At 45.2% G+C, this 12,960-nt stretch overlaps 1 protein-coding gene across 7 annotated transcripts in view; it reads left to right on the top strand.

Moving 5' to 3' along the window:
* Positions 1 to 12,960, top strand: part of GALNT9 (polypeptide N-acetylgalactosaminyltransferase 9) — a 301,612-nt gene that overhangs the window by 81,675 nt on the left and 206,977 nt on the right. Inside the window, exon 1 of one of the 7 annotated variants that reach the window (XM_083804019.1) lies at positions 6,575 to 6,888. The exons of the other annotated variants lie outside the window; for them this stretch is intronic. The gene's annotated coding sequence lies outside the window, so the exon portion shown is untranslated. Of the gene's footprint in view, positions 1 to 6,574; positions 6,889 to 12,960 lie in introns of those variants that run through there. 7 annotated transcript variants of the gene reach the window in all.

Genomic DNA, 12,960 nt, shown 5'->3' with positions numbered 1-12,960 from the left:
TTTGGGGAATCGACTAGTTTCTATTAATGAATTTGAGCACGTTCACGTGACGAGCATGAGAGTTTGGCATTACATTCGTTTTAATATATAAACCATTCATTTTATTGACTGGCCCATGCTCTTGAGCCATGGCTATGCTTTCTGTTGCTTCAAAGGAATGTCTGCTAGAACTATTCTCTCTATCAGCCGTCTCATGGGTGAGGGTCAAGTTATTCTACTGGTCTCCTGCCAGCACTCTGGGCTTCCCTCTTCTGAGTCCTGCACCTTCAGGCGATGCATGAACCACACGCAGTACGCGGTGAGCACTTTGACGTGGGATGACAAGTAATTACAAAACATTGGTTTGAAAGGCACCAGCTGGAGATCTCTGTTGTGCTTCTGTATTGAGGCTGTAGCTAAAATCTAGAAGGATTTGGGGCTGTTGGCCATGTGATGGTCTTGGAGACTCCGCCACTGTAAGGTGACAAAAGTCCTGAGAACCCCAAGGACTGTGCTGGAAATTTCCGTGCTACTTCCCAGAGTCCTTTTGAAGCTTATTAGGTACCCTAAAGCCATGGGAGCTTAAGCTCTTTTGGCAGTTTGTGTCCAAGGCTCTCAAGCCTCCATTTCCTTCACAAACATTTAGACAACCGTATTTTGATAAAGAATAATACTTTTCTCTCTGTTTATCTTAAAGGTGATTCTTTTTCTGTTTTGGAAAAAAAAAAAAAACTTTTCTGTATCAAAACTTCTTGTTAAGTTTTTCTGGCAAAAGATAGCTGTAGCTACCTCTTGCAGGAGAGTGTTGTTCAGCACACTGTTTTTTGAAGCTTGTTTAACCCAGTTTTAGTCCCATGTGAAAATCTTCTCTGGTTTGCATTTAACGTTTGCAGGAATTACATTTGGAATGAGATCCAGTAAGATCTTATAAATTCCATGGCTGAAAGAAATACCTTTAATCTCTCCTGTTATTAGTACTAAAAGGGCTTTCAGAGAATAATAAAGCTATCAGTTTAAGCCCCTTAATTCTTTCTTTTACTCATTTCTTCTCCTGCTTTTCTTTTGCTTTTTTATTCTTCTGATATGTGTCTTTCTGTTGTTTTCCAATGCCATTTTCACCTTCTTTCCCCTGGTTCAAAGCTCTACATTTAGTGCTCTTTTTCCCCACTTCTCCCAAACTCTTTGTAAAGTCTCTGAACTGTTCTTCTCCTCTCTCCCTCTTTAAGCCTTCACCCTGCTTCACATTCTCTGCTCTATCTCAGCCTGTTGCTGTCATGCTTGTTTCTACCAGTGTGGTTGCAGAGGGTGATCCACAGCGGGCTGTGGAGCGGCTGCATCCACTTTTCCAAGGGCTCCCTGCACGAGGCAGCTGCTGGTGCACGACAGCAGCAGCTCCAAGATGCTCTGGCTGCACAAAAGCTCAGAGACAGCTGTGTGGCAAGAAATGCACCAGTCACTAAGTGGTTTGGGAACGCACAGGAATATATCGGGCTGATATTTTTGCTGTTTAACTAGCTAGGCTGCTCTCCTTTTACTTTGGAAGTAGCTGTATGTAGTTACAGTTAGTTACTGCTATTGCCCTGCACGTTAAGAGGCTGCTGTAAGGGTAGCTGTAGAAAAAGAGGTCACCCAGATGGCTCATTAGAATCAGGAACATCAGAGGAGGCAATCAAAGTCAGCCTTGTCTGATGATATATAGCTTAAGCTTTGTGACTAAACTAAAGGAAACTCTGGAATAGAGTCATCATTTCTATGATATTTGCAGTGGAAATGGTTATTCAGGGAATCATAGAATGGCTTGGGTGGGAAGGGACCCTAAAGATCATCTAGTTCCACCCCCCTGCCTTAGGCAGGGATGCCACCCGCTAGATCAGGTTGCTCAGGGCCTCATCTAACCTGGTCTTGAGCACCTCCAGGATGGGGCATCCACAGCTTCTCTGGGCAACCTGTTCCAGCGCCTCACCACCCTCTGAGCGAAGAATTTTCTCCTAATCTAAATCTCCCATCTTTGAGTTTAAAACCATTCCCCCCTCTCCTGCCATTATCTGATTGAGCTCTCCATCTTTTTTATAAGCCCCCTTTAAGTACCGAAAAGCCGCAATGAGGTCACCCCAGAGCCTCTGAGCATCTTCGTGGCCCTCCTCTGGGCCCCAAAAGTTGTTTCTGCCTGGTTTCGAACCAGGGACCTTTCGCGTGTTAGGCGAACGTGATAACCACTACACTACAGAAACACCACTGTAAGCTTGTGCTGCGTAGGAATGCTGTAAAAAATAAGTTGTTGCTAAGCAGGCGGTTGGGTTTTATGGTACAGCTACACCGCCTCCTGTGGGACACCCTGCCATAAAGCTTGTAGGTGAAGTAGACAAGGCTGATGTGTGGTCTCATCTCTTACCAGTCAGGGCCAATGCGACTCTTCCCGTGGGTTTTAATGAGTGTCGAATGATGAATCGGATCGGGGGGATCGCAAGTCCTTCCCGACAATGATGCTTGATGGGCTGCATAGAAACCAACTAAGCAGCCTGACCCAGTGAGGTCTGACTGCTGTGTTAACCAGAGACAGAACTTCTTTAGCATTTTCAGATCCAGTTGTTGGACATTATTAAGTGGACTGCATGAGAAGAAATAAAGTGAATAGAGTGAATTGGAAAATAAAAGATTTGGATTAAATTTAAGACACGTTCTTTGTGTAGGTTTTGGTGGCTCTAAAGGCATATTGTGCCTGAAATGTTTCTCATGGCTTCAGTGCTTTTGTCGGCTTTGTATAATGGAGTAAAATGTCATAGCAAATGCTTTTTCATGGCTGTGATCCTTTATAGTCATAGAAACCTCACTTGCAGTTGTAAAAATACAAAGAATAAAAATAATTTACCAAATTGGATAAGCTGTGATATTGCAGAGGTCGGCCAGTAAGAAAAAGCGTGTTTTTCTGTCTGTGATGATAGACACAGTCTATTCTTATGTACCATTTTATTTTCATCTCTCATAAAACCCAGGAACTGAGAAAATGGCATTTTTTTTTTCTTTCCAGTAATACAACCAAAGTTGTGTTGTGTATTAATTACATTTCTAGTTCTTTCTGGCTTTAAAATTGGTGCAAGTTGTTACCTGTTGTTACAATATCTCAGTGTAGCATAAGATGAACTTTGTGTGTAGCATAGATGAACTTCGGGTGTCCAGTGTATGATATATGAAGACAGAAAGTAGAGCCAGACGGCGGAGAATGTGGCTGAGACCCAGACCTCAGGACTCCGCCACTGTGGGGTCTGGGGTTGCTTCTGGGTCCTCCAGTCCCATCCCTTGCTGCCACTTCCAGCTGCGGAGAGCCAGGAGGAATAACGCTTGTCCTCGCCCATCAGCACCACTGGAACGACAGCTAATTGTGCAGCCACAGGCAGGCCTTTCCCTTTTAAGTCAGGGCTGCTTCTGCCCAGAAATGGTTGCTTTCAAGAGCTAATTACTACTGAATTTTGCATGATTAGTGCTTACCAGAACAGCTACAGTGGGCATTTAAACGTTTTTAGCTCTCTTTCCTTTGCCTTGAGTACATCTTGACTTGTAATTTTATGCTTAAGGTTCTGCCTGAATTAGGCATCTCTGAGTCTCCATCTGAAATAGAAAAAATAATAGTTCATTGCCTCGTTTGAAAGTTCTGCTTAGAGAATTCAGGATTCTGGTGAATCAGCCTGATTGTTTATAAAAAACTCTTTATACAGATAAAATAGGAGGCTTTTGGCAATGCTTCCTGTTTTAAAGGAGAAAAAAGAAAGAGAGCAGAAGCCCAGTTATTACTGAGGATGAAGTATAATTAATTGTATGCAAGGATAAGCCACACGTTGGCTTGGAGTGTGAGACAGATGAGTTCTGATAATGAACAACCTCATCTGACTTTCATGTTGGTGTTTATGCATGGCAGTAAATGTGGAAATGGGGGCAATGCAGATCTGTCCTTGGCACCAGACACTCCGAGTTATATCTTCTATATTTCCTCTGTGCAGGGAATTATGCGCAAGTGTGTCCAAGGTACAAGCAACCCTGGTGATGGACATCAGGTACAGAAACGCGTGCCTGGTAGCTGGATGCTCAACGTCTTCACAAAGTGCACTGCCCTCCCCGGGCTGGCATCACTCAGCTAAGCAGGATTAGGCTCTTTCCGTTCTGTTTCCAAAATCTAAACAAGGTCTTGTTAAAATTTCTGCTCTGTATTTGGGGTTGGACTGGAAAAGCAGAGCAAGAGGAAGGGGGGGATAAAAAAGAAAAGGATTTCTTCTTTGAACTCGTGAAGATAAGAACATGCTTTAATGAGAGGAATGAGATGCATACTTCAGAAGGAAATCGCAGCCCTGTAATTGGCATTGAGAAATACGCTGTAGTACCAGCTAGTGTTATCGGGGCCGGTATGTCTGAGAAGGATCCAAGGAACAATCAAGGTCGTGTATTTTGTAAACAGATTGTTGTGTCTAGATGTACGGCAATCTGCCACATGTTCCCCAATACAGATAGCAGTTTTATTGTCTGTACATGCGGGTGCTTTGGTGCATATCTCTACACGAAGAGGAGTCTGAATTGGATAAGTGACTCTGAAATATTAAACAAGTAGAAAATGGACTATTTCTGTAACCCAGAGTGACAGATTTTTGATGAGACTGGACTTTGTTTTTAAAATCCCTGATAGGCTTTTTTTCCCCTTAATTTAGTTTCAAAGATATCTTGGTTTTAGGCAGCTGTCTAAAATATCTGTTGATCAATCCTTTTAAATCTACTTAGGCTCTCCGTAGGTAGTGAACCGAACAGGGAAAATTGTTTACACAGTGAATCCATAACAGGGTGAGTCTGAGTAAGCAAATCGTTTAACTCTTACCTTAAATATTTGTGTGTTAGTTTTCATTAAATGCAAGAGAAACATTATTCGGTCTTGTCTCTCTTCTACCATTAAAATAAAGTCGTCATGAAGCAAAAAAGCTAAAATACCGAATGTGAAAGCAGGTTTTATAAACCTTCAGGCCCCGAGGATGATCAGGTCTCAGGCGGTTTGATAGAAATAGGATGTAGATGTGGGAAGAACAAAGGCTGCATTGCTTGCGACTCACCTTGCCTCCCTTCGCTGCCTGCCAATCAAAGCCAGCGTGCTCAGATCTCTCCCACCCGTATTTCCTTCATGAGAAAGCAGCTGTAGCAGAAGATGACAGCCCAGGCCCAAAAACACGCATCTGCATGTGCACTTGTGTACAAAACCCGAAGGCACGTGTGGCTCCAGATGCTGCCCAGCACTGCCAGCGTTACAGATGGGCAGGCAGAGGCAGGTAGCCTCAGCACCCCTGCGATGCTGAAATCCAGTGAGGGAATTGGCGTCTTGGGACCATCTTTATCTAGTTCCCATAGCTCACTGCTTGGATGGTCGCTGTCCTCACACAGTGGTGTAATTATCCCAAGGGCCTTTGCAATAGGGTATTTCTGAAATCCCACGTGGCAGCCGCTGCTCGTGCGGGGGCCAAGCTCGCCTGAGCTGCAGCGGCTGGGAGCAGACGCAGTTCAGCCACGTTTCTGACCTGGCCAACCGCCGTAGGGTGGGAGTGACTGACACTCAGCAGACCTCGTAGCTCCTGTGATGTTTTGCAAAGAGGATGGACTATTCCTCTGTAAACTTACTGGTGGTATTTTCTCAAATATAAATATCATTTTTCCTTCAGATATCTGCTGGCTTCCATTTGTCAAAGTGACAGCCAGCCAGCCAGCCAGCAAGCAAACCTCTCAAAACGTATGATAAAATTAGCTGCGATCGATACTCCATTCAAAGCAATATGATTAAGCCTACCAGTTTAGGTTTAATTCTGTCTTGCAGACTGCAGATGACACTCTTTCAGAAGGACTTGATTTTTACAATAATCAAAAGATAAGCACGGATCAATTTACAGTTCTAGTTGGCCAACTACACTTAATAGGAAAATAAAATGCTAGGGAAAATAAAACTGACATCTCTGTTGCAGAGAGACAGATCTAAGCTATCGCAGACTCAAGGACAGAATACCAGCAGTTTCATTACACAATTTTTGAGGACTCCAAGTTATGATGAATGCTGAGCCAAACTGATTCATGTTAATTGCTGCCTCACGTTGAATTTAGCAATGCAGAATGCAGTTTGCTATTTATAATTGGAATTATCGTTTATAGGTGAATATAGTACTGATTAATCTTACTGCCGGTTCAGTGAACAACTTGGGCAAGTATCTAGTTTTTGAGTATTTGAGGTAGCACGAGGTTGTTAGTGTGACTAACTCATCAGGAGTTGCACTGGTTATAAGTGAAAGAATTTTACAGGGTTTAGGTCTTTACCTTCATATACCCGATAACTACGTAATTTGGTCTGCTTTAGTGTTATTTTTCCCTGATCGCTGCCTTTGGGTCACTGAGATCTCCACAGAGTGTCACTGGTTCACTGCCAGAAATTACGTTGCAAACATTTAGCATGGGGAATTATATCACCGATGTCAGGTTTCGCATCATTAGGGTGCATCTGGGCATGGTCTTGCATAGGAGAGCGGAGGAGTCGCTGGCAGTGCGGATACTTACTTTCAGGATCCCCTCCTGCCTCCTGCGTGCTCTCACATCCCTGTGCACGTGGGCAGCTCCTTCCTTTTGCACTCCTGGGCGTGATCCATCCTGCCTGGAGAGCTCTAGCTCGGGTGCTGCCTTGTCATTGTCACCCACTGTTGTAATGCTGTAATGCGATGTCAATGAAGCCATAAATCAAGTCTGCTCCGTAACAGATACTTTCAGAAAGCTAACAGTCCTAAAAGTGCTCTCCAGTGCACTATCCAGACACCGGGCTGATTTCTTTTTCCAAGCTGATACAAGCAAGATGTTTCCTGTTGTGAGCTGGGGGTGGCTGCTGGCAGAAACTTCTCTGTGAAGGTATTTTGTGTCTGCAGTTTGTTCTGCTTCCCTTTGATCTGTTGCCCTGCCTGCAAGAGCCCTTCCTTGGGGCTCTCTGATCGAGGTCCTGCCCTAGGTCCAGGCTGAGGTGTTCGTGTCCTGGGCGGAAGAGGGATTGGCAGTAATCGCAGTGGGGAGTAATGCGAGGGGTTGAGAATAAAGGGGTTTGGCAGCTTTCGCTGGCAGCAAATCCCGAGTGTATGATAACGCTTACAAAGGAAATGTCAGGAGTCAGTGCCGTGTTAAAGGAAGCCTGAACTAATCTTTCAATTTGGGCTGTAAGAGATTGTTTCACAGTGGTGTGCGCATGTGTGTGCACGCTGTGTGCCTTTCTGGGCGTGCATGTAACGCCTGGCCTCCGATTCCCGTAATCCCTTCCATCGGGGGGAAGAAATAAACCCTCATGGTGTTAGATGGATTTTTGGTACATTCGGAAGAAGAGCCATGTCTCAGCACATTTCCAATCAATGTGGTGCCAGACGGAGCCTTTAGGTAGCACGTACAAAAAGCCAGCAGCTGCAGGAGCTCTCGATCTGCCTAGCAGGAAAGCTGCATCTGCGCTGCGAGCTGCCCTGCCCGCTCTGACCAGGCCCTTGCCTGAGAAGCGGTGGTGGTTTTGTTATAGGTCACCTGCGGATGTTTTCTCCTGAACAAGTTTCTCCTGTTCAAAATATGATCTAGCTCAGAGCTGGTGAAACAGCTGCCTCTCGGGTAAATCATCTGACTGAAGGCAAAGTCCTTTGTCAGACGCTTTCGCGTGTCCAGCTAGGTTAAAGTAATCCAGCTGCCGACGTGTGCTGCTGTCAGCAGCTGTATTGGCTTGGGCACATCTGTGTGTACGTTGTCCAAATAAAAATAATAACCTGAAATAATAAACTGAGCTTTGTTTGTCCTGGGCCAGGTTACACTGCAGGTCAGCTTGCAGACAGCGAGTCCTGCTGGACTCCTGCACCCGGAGAAGCAGGTGCTGGGGGCGAGCACCACGTTTCTTACGCGGTTGGAAGTAGTCATCTGGGTGACACAGACGGTGCAGCTGGAATTGCAGCCCTGACTTCATCAAATCCTGTGCACATGTGCTGTGGTTAAGGCTGCTGGTAGCCTTGCGATTGTCTTGCTTAAGCTGACCCCTCAAAGCAGTGATTTCTGTTGAAATGCACACCAGATTTGGGAGCTTTGTGTCTCACGTTTTAGAGTCAGGGCTTGGCTAGGACTGTGGTTTGTGATAGAGGCAGCATCGCATCGCAGTGCTTGCTTCCTGGCCCCTTGGTGGTGTGTTTGTCAGGAACGAATTTGCTGCGCAGAAAGGTTTTTATTTTAAAGTGTGTTTAACTTCATGCTCTTCAGCCTGACTTCAAAAGGTTTGCCCATAGCTCAGAACTACAAACGTCTTGATCTCCCGTGTCAGGACAGCCTGGTCCCTGTGCTTTGCAGAGCAAATGAGCGGTGCCTGCAGATCGCTCTGACACCAGGCAACGTCTGTGCTTCGGCTGCCTCGCTTGCAAGGCAAGAGGACGCGTGCGAGCCTCGTCTCCAACGTGTAGACATCTGAAGGTTGATGTGTACTGCGCGTTACGTTAAGTGCCTCACAGATGGCAATTGTGAGAATCTGCCTGGCTGTATAGCTCAGTGGAAAAAAAAATGTTACAAAGATGAATTAATGACTAAGTGTTCCTTAGCTGTAGCTGCACAATGATGAGAAAAAGGGAAGATGGCCTCGCGTTCACACACTCCCCCAGAGCTTGTCTCTCCGGAACGTGGCTTTCCAAATGCCACCGGAAAGCTGCTAATGACTTCATCTAAAACGTTGTAAATGGCAAAGGATTGCAAAAATTAACTCATCATCTTAAAAATCAATAGCATTTAAGATGTGTGTTCCAAACAGTGACAGCACTAGTCTGAAAGCGTTCCCTGATTCAGCAGCTGAATGGAAATATCCATTAGAGAACAGGATGCTTCCTGCCGAGCCACCCACGCCTTTCTCTCGTTCGGAAGTAATTCATGTTCCTTCGCAGCTGGTAATGGCAGCGATTCCTCTGTGTCTCCAGGGTCCTGAGGCACGAGGAGAAATACTGAAGCAAGAACCAGCGCCGATGTGAGTGTGAATACAGAAGTCAAACAGTCAGCTTACATTTGGTGTCAGGCAGGTGGGATTGGCTTGGTCCCAGGGAGGGCTGGGAATATGCTTAAAGGTGGGGTTTGAGGCTTCCAGACTTCAACTTGGGGCAGATTTTTGCTGAATTTAGAAGCACTTGTGTTTAGGGCTGGGAAGGTTTGGTGGGGAGCAGTTAAAATCGGGGTAAAGGATGGAAGGTGCCAGAAAACCCCAAACACACTTATTGCTGAAGGGTGTAGCCCCTGATAGCATGGGGTGGCAGGGGCTGACAGCTCTGCCGGGGCAGATTTGACCTGGGGCTACCAGGTGTTACTGACACTGGCCCAGGGTTTGGACTGTTGGGACAATGGGGACTGCTAGAATAAGAGAAAATGATAACCACTTGATCTAGGACTAGGTTTAGAAGCGTGTTTCAGGACACCATAATAGATGGAAGCTTGGTAGATGTGAGCCAGGGGCATCTAATCTGGTAATCTGCGTTTCTTGTTGAGTTTTGAAGGAGCATGTAGGCTATGCTAGGCTAGTTGATGCCTACAGGGGTTTTCTTACTATGTTAAATATGGGACTGAAAATACAGGTAAAACTAGTCACTCGTGTAGAAATCAGCTAAACAGATTTTCCCAAGGGCTACAGTAATTCAGTGCTCCAGAAAGAAAGCAAAGGTCAGCCACAGAAGAGCCTCTCCAGGTCACCCTGACCTTTCTTTAAACCGTGGCTTGCTTTTTACTGTAAGCTGCATTTGTAGGTACGGCGTCTGTTCCCTTCCTTCCAGAATGATGAGCACGGCTGCTGGCCATAGGGTGCTATTCTGCTCCACCACATGAAGCTTTATGGGCTGCTCATAAAAGCAGATTTAACAGTAGCTGAGACCTAAATGCAGCAGCATTATTGCAAAGCAATCCAAGCTCAGAGCCCCTGCTTCAACAGCCTCTTAAGAAGTTTGGCTAGACAGCAACCTGCAAGCCACCAGGGGAAATGGAGAATGACTCCAAATTTGGCTCGGTTTCAAATGCAGTTTAACACTGATTTCAGCTGGGTGAAATTCTCTGCAGGGATCTGCAGTAGGCAGAACCTCACTTCAGGCATCCTTATGCTGCATCACCTTAGTTTGTCTGGAGAGAGCTCGTGTGCTCAGTCCTTGATGCATTAGTTGATTCTCTGCTGACCTCGGTGCTCCTCCATTACTCCCAGCAGTCGGATTCAAGAACAAAAGGAAGTTTCATTATTGCAGTTCAGCTGCAGCCAGAGAGAAAGAAGGGCTACAGATCCAGAGAGCAGCAGACAGTGAAAGTGTGTGTGTGTGTGTATGCAATACATTCTTCCTTCCTTAAAACACAATAGAATAAAAAAGCCAAGGAGCAAACCAGAAATTCCAGGCGGAATGAAAATCTTTAACCACTGGAAATCATTCCCCTAGTAATCTCCATCATAACAAATCCATTTCTAAATGCCAATCCTTGCTTCCCTTTTCATTTTTCTTAAGGCAGTTTATACATGCAAAACTATTCTCTCGTGTTCTTCCAAGAAGCCACCAGTAAAGGATGAGCCAGGGACAAGCACAGCATTAGAACAAAATGAGCCAACAGGTTCTGGGAGGAGCAGAGATTTTTTCCCACCTTTTGCATCCAACCCTCTTTTGTACTTCTGGTACACAGGCCCACAGCTTTCTATTTCCTGGAAACTCTAATGGAGATCTAACATTTAATTTCTAGGAAAAAACAAACACCGCTACTCCAAGATGCCTATCAGAGGACGGAAATACCTTGATCTCTGTTCTTTAAGAGAATTATTCAGGAAGCCACTGCTGTCACTGCTGCTCGCGGTCGGACTAAAGTGCTGTCAGGACTTCGATAAGCTATGTCTCCCCAGTTCCACTGCAGAGTTTTGTTTCTTGATTTCCCTGTTAGGGTTTGCAGTGTCCCAGTTGTGCTTAGAGGATCTGTTTGTTCTCAGCGAGACTTCCCCAGGCGTTATTTCCTAATGTTTCCTGATATCCTAATATGCCATCGTTATCCTTCTGCATCAGGGCAATGCTGTGTGCTACTTGGGTGATCCTGAATACATGCTAACTTATTTTGTAGCACCTTGGTACTGAAAACGTGCCAAGCAGCTTTACTTTTCCAAGAGCATTTAGATGCCTTTTGAACCAGGTGCATTATCCAGTCAGCAAACACGACAGTCTCTGTAAAAACAAAGCCATTCGTAGTTGAAAGCAAAGTACCTGCATTTTACCCAGGGCATATGAGTCAGCACGAAACCTCGCTGAGGTTTCTTTATGTTCGTCTGGGTATTGCAATAAAACAGCGATACATTTGTATTGGTCTCCATAGTACTCCACTAGTACATCTAAATCACCTACAAGAGCAAAGAGCAACCCCCTTTTTTTTTTCCCCCCTTAATTAATGGGCAAGCTTATGAAACATGCTGTAGGATTAAACTGCATCCCTGTCCCAGCTGCATCCTTCTAATGTCAGCCTAGGTTCGTAAGGTACGAGCCATTTGCACGAGGGGCTCTTGCAAGCCAGCAAGGGGTCTCCCCACTCCAGAGCCACTCGCAAACATCCTTCATTTGGGAAAGTCAGGGATTAAAAAAGACGATGGATGGGGCTGACCTGGCTGCTGCCCCACAGAGGCTGAGTGCGGCTCTGAGCGCACCTCTGTGGGAAGGCTCAGCTGTTCTGGAGGTGGCTATACACGAAGCTTGTAAGCACCCCTTTCCCCTAAAAACTGGAAATGTACAGGAAAACCAAATCTTGTGAACCTGCTCTGCCGCCAGCCCCGGCTTCCCCGGGGGCGCGGAGGTGCAGGATTCCAGCTGCCTGAACCAAATGAGGCAGCAGGAGCCTTGAGAGCAGGAAAAGCCATTTAAAGCTCTTCTGCCTGTATCTTTTACTGCTTAACTTGCTGTGGGGGTAGATGTTAATTTAATGAGTACTCATTAAATGATCTTCCAGTAGCTCGGATAGGTCCCAGCAGGTTCCTTGAACATGACATAGGATTTTGTTTTGTATTGTTTGGGCTTAATTAATTTATCTGAGGGATGGTTATAGTCCTAACACAAGAGGGTATAAAAAATAACGACGAACAAAACTTCCTGGAGAGTACTTCTGTCTGTCCCCACCTCTGCCCCTGCTATTTTTAGGGTGATATTTTAAATATAGTTCAGCTTTCAATGTTGATTTTTTTTTTCTCCAAAACCTTTGAGCTAAATTATTTTTAAATGTTAAAAGCAATAGCCTCAAACAAAGAAAAATAATTTTAAAGCAAAAGTAGTATGCATGGCCTAAATGAATTTGAAGTTAATCAGGATTTATTTGGGGGGTTTTGCCTGGAGAAAAAAACAAAACAAAACACAAATACATTTGGCTTGGGATCAACCTGAAGTTGTTTCCTACCACATTTTTTTCAAGTTTCCCCCAGGAGATGAGTTGTTCACACACTGTTATCAGGGTGAGTTGGGATAGAACAGTTTCACCCGAGATGCGCAGTTATAAGCGACGTGCGACACGTCTACAAGTAGCAGTTATAAGCAAAAAGATAGGCTGTCCATCTGAAACTGAAGCTCAACAGAAAGAGGGGGAAAAGTAGTAGTTTTGAAACAAAGAAACTGCACAAGGCTGGTCAGAAATGGTGTTTTTCAAGGCTGTCCCTAAACGCTAATAACTGCCATTGCCAGAGAAGCCATCTTGTGCTGGCAGTAACTGAGGACTAATTAGTTACTTGTACCTCATTTGAGCCTTCACCGATCCAATATGAACAAGAAGCAGTGAAATATTTACCATTTTTAGGGTTGAAATGGCTGCCAGTGGGCTCTGGAGAGAGAGGCCCCTCTGTGGGACGTGGCTGTGGGCTCCAGCCCACTCAACCTGATGCTCCGGCACCCCTCTCCAGAAACCCCTCTTGCTTGTATCAGGCAAAATACAGGTTTAACTCATGAA

This window comes from Anser anser, assembly GCF_964211835.1.
Source record: "Anser anser genome assembly, chromosome: 18".
Lineage (NCBI taxonomy): Eukaryota > Metazoa > Chordata > Aves > Anseriformes > Anatidae > Anser > Anser anser.
Note: the sequence above shows the minus strand (reverse complement) of the source record. Positions and strands in the feature narration are given on the sequence as shown.